This window comes from Octopus sinensis, linkage group LG12 (assembly GCF_006345805.1).
Source record: "Octopus sinensis linkage group LG12, ASM634580v1, whole genome shotgun sequence".
NCBI classification, from domain to species: domain Eukaryota; kingdom Metazoa; phylum Mollusca; class Cephalopoda; order Octopoda; family Octopodidae; genus Octopus; species Octopus sinensis.
This window is the reverse complement of record NC_043008.1, coordinates 36,095,056-36,102,963: the sequence shown is the minus strand read 5'-3', so window position 1 is coordinate 36,102,963 and position 7,908 is coordinate 36,095,056.

The window sequence follows — 7,908 nt, the reverse complement described above, 5'->3', positions numbered from 1 at the left end:
TCGCTATTGCAAGCTGTGAGTTTACTGAACCAGTGATGTAGCTTCTGCATAGTTGTTCAACCTGTTTAACATAGCAATGGAATTTCCTTCACCAAACACCCTCCTCTTCTATCTTTAAAGTAAAGAGAGACTGCATGACCTAGTAAGAGAGATTCTCTGTAGTTACTTGACCCTTTTCAATGTGATACCAGAATCTTTGGTTATCAATTCCCTGAGGTTTTCAAAACAGGAACTCTACAAGCCAATCAAAGAGCTCCAATGTGAATAACTTTATTTGCAAAATGTTTCAGACACCTCATCTCACTTGTATTTACTTTAAGGACACCAAAAATGATGAAAATCAAAGTTAACTTGAGTCAGATTCAAACCCAGCATGTAAAGTTCATTCATTTGTCACATTTTTAAAGCCATTTAAAAATTTTTTTATTATCATGGTGTTATGAATTGGTTGATGCTTACTCTTTTTACTTTTTTACTTGTTACAGTCATTTGACTGCGGCCATGCTGGAGCACCGCCTTTAGTCGAGCAAATCGACCCCAGGACTTATTCTCTGTAAGCCTAGTACTTATTCTATCGGTCTCTTTTGCCAAACTGCTAAGTTACGGGGATGCAAACACACCAGCATCAGTTGTCAAGCGATGTTGGTGGGGACATACATATATATACATATACACAAAAGGCTTCTTTAATTTTCCTTCTACCAAATCCACTCACAAGGCTTTGGTCGGCCCAAGGCTACAGTAGAAGATACATTCCCAAAGTGCCACACAGTGGGACTGAACCCGGAACTATGTGGTAGGTAAGCAAGCTACTTACCACACAGCCACTTCTGTGCCTTAATCCTGTTTCTTAATCTTTCTATTGCCATCTTTTATTAAAGAAGGCAGAAAGCAGGCAGAATCATCACCACACATGACAAAAAGTCTAGCAACATTTCATCTGGCCTTCAAATTCTGTTTCAAATTCTGCAGAGGTCAGTTTTGCCTTTTATCTTTTCAGAGTCAATAAAATAAATACCAGTTAAATACTGGGGCTGATGTAACTAACTTATCCCCTCCCCTTAAATTTCTGGCCTTGTGCCAAAATTTGGAATCATATTTTCATTGAAGTATATTGTATGTATGTGTGTGTGTGTGTCTTTGTGTTTGTTTCCCACCCCAACTGCTTGACAACCAGTGTTGAGTTGTTTAAAATATGTTCTTGGGTTGATTCATTCAGCTAAAACCTTTCAAGATGGTGCCTCAAAGAAATCGTTGTCATGGCTGATGCCAGTGTTGCCTACTAGCACCCATGCCGGTGGCACGTAAAAAGCAGCCAATATATGCTCAGAATGGATAGCGTTAGGAAAAGCATCCAGCTGTAGAAAACTTGCCAGATCAGATTGGAGCCTGGTGCAGCCCCTGGCTTGCCAGTCCTCAGTCAAACTATCCCACATATGCCAACATGGGAAGCAGACATTTAACAATGATGAAGATGATGATATATACATATACATATATATATATATATATATATATATATATATAATTAGGGTTAATCAACAAGCTGCTTAACTACATACCGAAAATTTAAAATAGCAGCCAAAGACAGCTTATTGGCTGCTATTTCTAAATTTTCGGTATGTGATTAAGCAACTTGTTGATTAACCCTTAATTATATTTATATATAAAAAGACTTTTTGTAAAAGTTCCTACTGATAATGGTTCTCTTTACATAAAGTACTTGGTAAAAATTTATTAATATTAAATTTATAATTATTTACCCTTGTGTGCCGGTGGCACGTAAGAGAACCATCCAAACTCGGTCGTTGCCAGCGCCACCCCGACTGGCCTCCGTGCCAGTGGCACATAAAAAGCACCATCCAATTGTGGCTGTTGCCAGCCTCATCTGGCCTCCGTGCCGGTGGCACGTAAAAAGCAACATCCGATCGTGGCCGTTTGCCAGCCTCGTCTGGCATATAAAAAGCACCCACTACACTCACGGAGTGGTTGGCGTTAGGAAGGGCATCCAGCTGTAGAAACACTGCCAGATCAGACTGGGCCTGGTGCAGCCTTCTGGCTTCCCAGACCCCAGTTGAACCGTCCAACCCATGCTAGCATGGAAAGCAGACATTAAACGATGATGATGATGATGATATATATATATATATATAAATATATGTATATATATATATATATATATATACATATATATATATATGTATATATATATATATACATGTGTGTGTGTAAATGTCAAACGATGGAAATCAGTGCTCAACGTGATATTGACGGATAGAATTTCTTTATTTGTTAATTAAGGCTACCATAGGTTTCATGTTAAAAAAAAAGAAAAGTATCTTAATATCTTAACAATTTTTCAAGTCAATCACATGGAGGAATGGTGTTCATTTCCATTTTGCATACACTTATGTAAGTATTTGTGTGTGCACATGTGTATACATGTCTGAAACAAACATTATATAAATTCATATCTAGTTCAGCGGCTGTCGGAGTGTTTAACATAAATCATTTAGCTGTTGAAGGAAATCACATGTTGATGTAATGTCTCTTATTTTTTGATGGTATTCAAACAATAACATTTGTTTTACACATAATTCCAGGAAATACACATCAAATATATTACAAAGAGCTTCATACTATTCCACAATTCTCTCTCTTTAAAAAACAAATACTCATATTCTGACTATACACCTACATACATTCTCTTTTATACACACTCATACACACACACACACACGTCCACATAAATTATCATTGTAGTTGATGTCATTGTCATCGTTGTTGTTGTTGTCATCGTTATCATCATCATCATCATCATCGTTATCATCATCGTTATCATCATCATCATCATCACCATCATCATCATTATCACCGCTGTCAATGCTATTGTTATCATTGTCATGATAGTCATTATCATCCTCATCATCATCCTCACCACAGTCAATGCTGTTATGAACATCACCAGCATCATCATAATCACAATGTTGATGCTGTAGCAATCATCATCATCATCATCACCACTGCCGTCGTCATCCTCATCATCATTGTACTGTCATGAGGTCTGCTCGCTGCCTGAGTTGAACTGGTCAACGAAAATATACTTTAGAAGTCTGCATCACCATTGCTGAAGAGGATGGCTTTATTAACATTGTGTGATGTACATGAAGACTGAGGTGATCGTTGTTAGTTGTGAGAATATTAACTGGAGCAAACTTAGAAACATTAAACTTGATATTTATTGCCGGACATAATGATATTTGGTTTTGGCTATTAACAATGAACAATATTCATAATTGCCAAATGGAAGGAGAAAATAAATCTGTTCTGAAAATTGAGAAAGCTATTTGCGTGACTGCATGTTGTCAATCCAAAAGAACCCCAAAGTCATCTGTGCAAATCAAACCAGGGATGAGCTGAATTGCCAGTTTACGGCTATATATAAGAACTATTTGCTGGTATGCCATGGCAATGCATATGTAAGATTCTACAGTAATGCATACATAAAATTAAATATAGTCATAGACTATTCGGGTATGAGATGTTGATAAGCCACAAAGATGGCAAAATACTGGTATCCATCACACCTGAATTCGATTGGGGGTGTCTATGACTTTCAGGTGTTTTAGCACCCAGCATAGTAAGGGAGTCATCCCCCAGGCACTAACCACTGCAAATGAAACACATACATTGAGTAAGTGCAGTCAATAATCATCATCATTTAACATCCGTTGTCCATGCTGGTATGGGTTGGACGGTTTGACCAAGGCTGGCAAGCTGGAAGGCTGCACCAGACTCCAGTCTGATTTAGCATGGTTTCTATGACTGGATGCTCTTCCTAACGTCAACCACTCTGAGAGTGTGGTGGGTTCTATTATGTGCCATCAGCATGGGTGCCATTTGTGCGACACCAGTATCTGCCATGATATATACACATATATGTCTTATTGTTTGATGGTATTCAAACAATAACTCTTGTTTTATGTCTACTTCCAGGGGATACACATCAAATATATTCCAAAGAACTTCATCCTATTCCACAATTTTCTATCTTTAAATATATATATATATTTATATATATGTGTGTGTATATATATATATATATATATAAACCTGTGTAGTAGTTATGGCAAATTTAAGTGTTTCTCTATAGATTAAAAAAATTGGCAAACTGCTTTAATTAATTTTCAACCCTTACAGGGGTCTCATCAGGGTTGTCTACATTATTTCACCAACACCAGAGAAATAAGCAGCTAATCCATTTATATACTCAACAAATCCATCAACTTCAGAGAACTGGTCCAACTGATTTGCATACCATATGCATGTGTGTTTGCGTTTGTGTGTGTGTGTTTATATATAAATCAATGTTGATTCACCAGAAGTGATATGTATGTATACATATAGATATATGTATAGATTATATCAGTACTAGCTGGCCCCATGCTGTCAAAAATGATGGCTAACTGTAGTATTTTATATATAATTAAGGTACAAAACCAAGTTTTTACTTTAGTAATTCTTTCATTACCAAATTTTTTGTGAAAAATCTATCTGCAACTAACATTCCTTGACTGTTTGTTTCCTTCAAAAGAATTTTAAAGTTTTCCTTCCTTCTTGTACGACTTAAGGCCACATAAAGCTGGCCGTGACTAAATACATGAGTTGGCAAGTAAATACCAACTTTTTTCAAATCCCTATCCTTGCAATTTGTTTATGGCCATGGCAAAAGCTGGTATCACAGTTATGTCAATGTTATCTAGTGGTTGTCTTTTGAGATGTGACATTAATCATCATTTGTTACTGAAAGAACGTTGGTTCACACATACAAACATTCACATATTTCCCTTGTACATGCACAGACATACATACATATACTCACACAGAGCTGAAACGTTGTTTGATCTTTCTTTTCAACATTGAATATTCATGATCCCACTTCCATTGCACACACACACACACACACACACACACACACACACAGAAACATTTACATGCCTCTCTTTTACATACACACATATACTCATGCAGAGTTGAAACACTGTTTGATTTCTTTTCCACTGTAGAATTTCTTATTTCTTTATTGCCCACAAGGGGCTAAAAATAGAGGGACAAACAAAGGGATTAAGTCGATTACATCGACCCCAGTGTGTAACTGGTACTTATTTAATCGACCCCGAAAGGATGAAAGGCAAAGTCAACCTTGGCAGAATTTGAACTCAGAACATAACGGCAGACGAAATACCGCTAAGCATTTCGCCCGGTATGCTAACAATTCTACCAGGTTGCCGCCTTTCCACTATAGAATTTCCATCATCCCACTACCAGTTTGCCATCACCCCTTCCTTCTTTTTTCATCTATAATCCCTTCCTTTCTCATTCATATGTTGCGACAGAGAAAACTCAAGAGTATTATTATAGTAGATGTTCATATTTTTATGCCGTTGGTCATTCTGTTTCAGTTTTTATTCAAAGGTAACGCCCCCCACCACTAGAATATTGACCTTCCCTGTTTCCCACATACAACTCAGTTCTAGAATAGGTACATAACAACAGTGTATGTTGTAAGAGGTAACTACTAAGCTTGCTGACATCATGGGTATCCAGCTGTAAAACATGGCCTCTGGAAACTTATCCAGACTTTGCTGGCATGGAAAAATCAGGCATAAAAACAATGATGATGATGGTGATGATGATGGTGATGGTAATGACGATGATGATGAGGATGGTGGTGGTGGTGGTGGTGGTGGTGGTGATGGTGGTGATTATGATGATGGTGATGATGATGGTGATGATGATGATGATGATGATGATGATGATGATGATGATGATGATGGACCATGTTCTTCCTTGATGCTCTTCTGCATTTGTTTCTTTAACCCAGTTTTCTCAGCTGACCTTTCACATAATTAATGAAACTTCCAAAATTTCTCTCTAATTCTCTTGGAATTATACTATTTAATAAAATATATTGCTCTCTCTCCCTCTCTCTCTCTCTCTCTCTCTCTCCCTCCCTTTGCTAGCTAACTTTCCTCATTGGCAAAACAATCAGTCTTTCAAGACATGCTGCACCATTCTTCTCTTCATTCCTTTGTTCATGTTCCTCCAGAACAAAACGTGAAAAAAATATCTTCAACAGAAGTCTTATGGACAGCAAAACAAAACATATCAAATTAAGCTCAGAGACTAATTATTTATATATAACAACCATTTCTGTGAAATTAACCAAATTTTCTCTCACAATCTCTAGAAATTATACTGTTTAATAAGATCTCTCTCTCTCTCTCTCTCTCTCTCTCTCTTTCCTTCTTCAAACTTTTTCATTCACAAACTTCTCTTTCTTTCTCTCTTTCTCTTCTAATTTTTTCGCAACTGAAGACTTTTACTATCTCCCACATTGTTGTCTGTCTCATTAACAAAGCTCACACCACCATCACCACCATCACCACCAGCACCACCAGCACCACCAGCACCATGCTTGGGAAACATGTTCCTACAGAGCAAATTGCGTAAATGGCAATACCACAGCGGCTTTTATGGACAGTAAAACAAAAACATCAAATTAAGTTAAGGAAATAATTATTTATTTAATAACACTATCATCGTGAAATTCACCAAATTCCCTATTTAGCAAACATGTCTTCTCATTAGTACGGTGTTCCACACCCCTCCCACCTTACCCCACCCTTCAGTCCCCTTAATCACCTCTCCCCATTACGCCAATATTACCAGCCATCATTACTCTAGCTATCCTGCTAATTGTATGAGAGTGAAGAAATTTCTACAAGAGGGAGGCAGCTGTGTCATCTTAATAGGACTGCTTTCGATTGTGAATCAACCCTGGAGCAGAGGGTAGCCTGGAGCCAAACAACGACTAATTAAGCCCCCTACCCTTTTATTATCTCATTATAATTACACTTAGCTGTTCAATGAAAAGACATGGGTCCTTAGCCATCTTGAAGGCAACCCAAACTACAAGAACATGGAGGAAGCTTCAACTTTGACAGTCATGATAAGAGAAATCCATCTTGGAGAGCAATAATCTCTATATGTAAAGCTGAAGTTGTCTGTGTATGTCAGGTTTGGTAGCCTTCAACTAACACTTTCTCCTCCGAGATCCTGCAGCGCAAGTTGACCAAAATTGAGAGTATGATAGAAGAAGGCTTGCTCTTCATTCTGTAGAAGATAAAATTCAAATTGGAACATGTTAACACCAAAAATTATTTACATTAAAAAGGTGCTTTTTTTCTATGAAAATCCCTATTTTTTACGATTTTTTTACTGCTGTGTCGCCATTTTTTTGGTGTATTTCAACCAGAAAAATGTTCACTTAAAGAGAATAACAAGCAACATAGTGCAAAACTTTTACTTTTCAAAAATTCCAATTCTAAAGGGTCGAAACAAACCCGAGCAATGCCAGGCGATACTGCTAGTTCTGAATAAAAGTCTTTATGGAAGTGGGGCAGCTTGCAGAAAAGGCATCCGGTCTAGGAGATCACAGCAGTAATTCTATATAAAAACTAATACTACATAGGAGAGAAGAACACTTTAGACTTGACAAACAACCTTTGATACTGATGCTTATGGAACAATATAATACATTCAGTCAAAGTTTTTAAGTGATTTTGCAATAGGAAGAGCATCCAGCTAATAAAACAATTTCAGAACCACAACAGTCACAGATACAATGAAATACTGTAATTTTGTATATAAGACTACCACTTACTATCATTAGTGACTCAGAGGAGAGGAAGTGATGACTGGCTGTACAGAAAAGGTAATGGTAAAGTGTAACTGGAGTAGATTTTCTTACTTACATCTGGAGAGTAATATAATAAACATGTAGTTGCTTCTCAACCACATGGTTCTGCATTCAGTCCTACTGCATGGCATCTTGGGCAAGTGTCT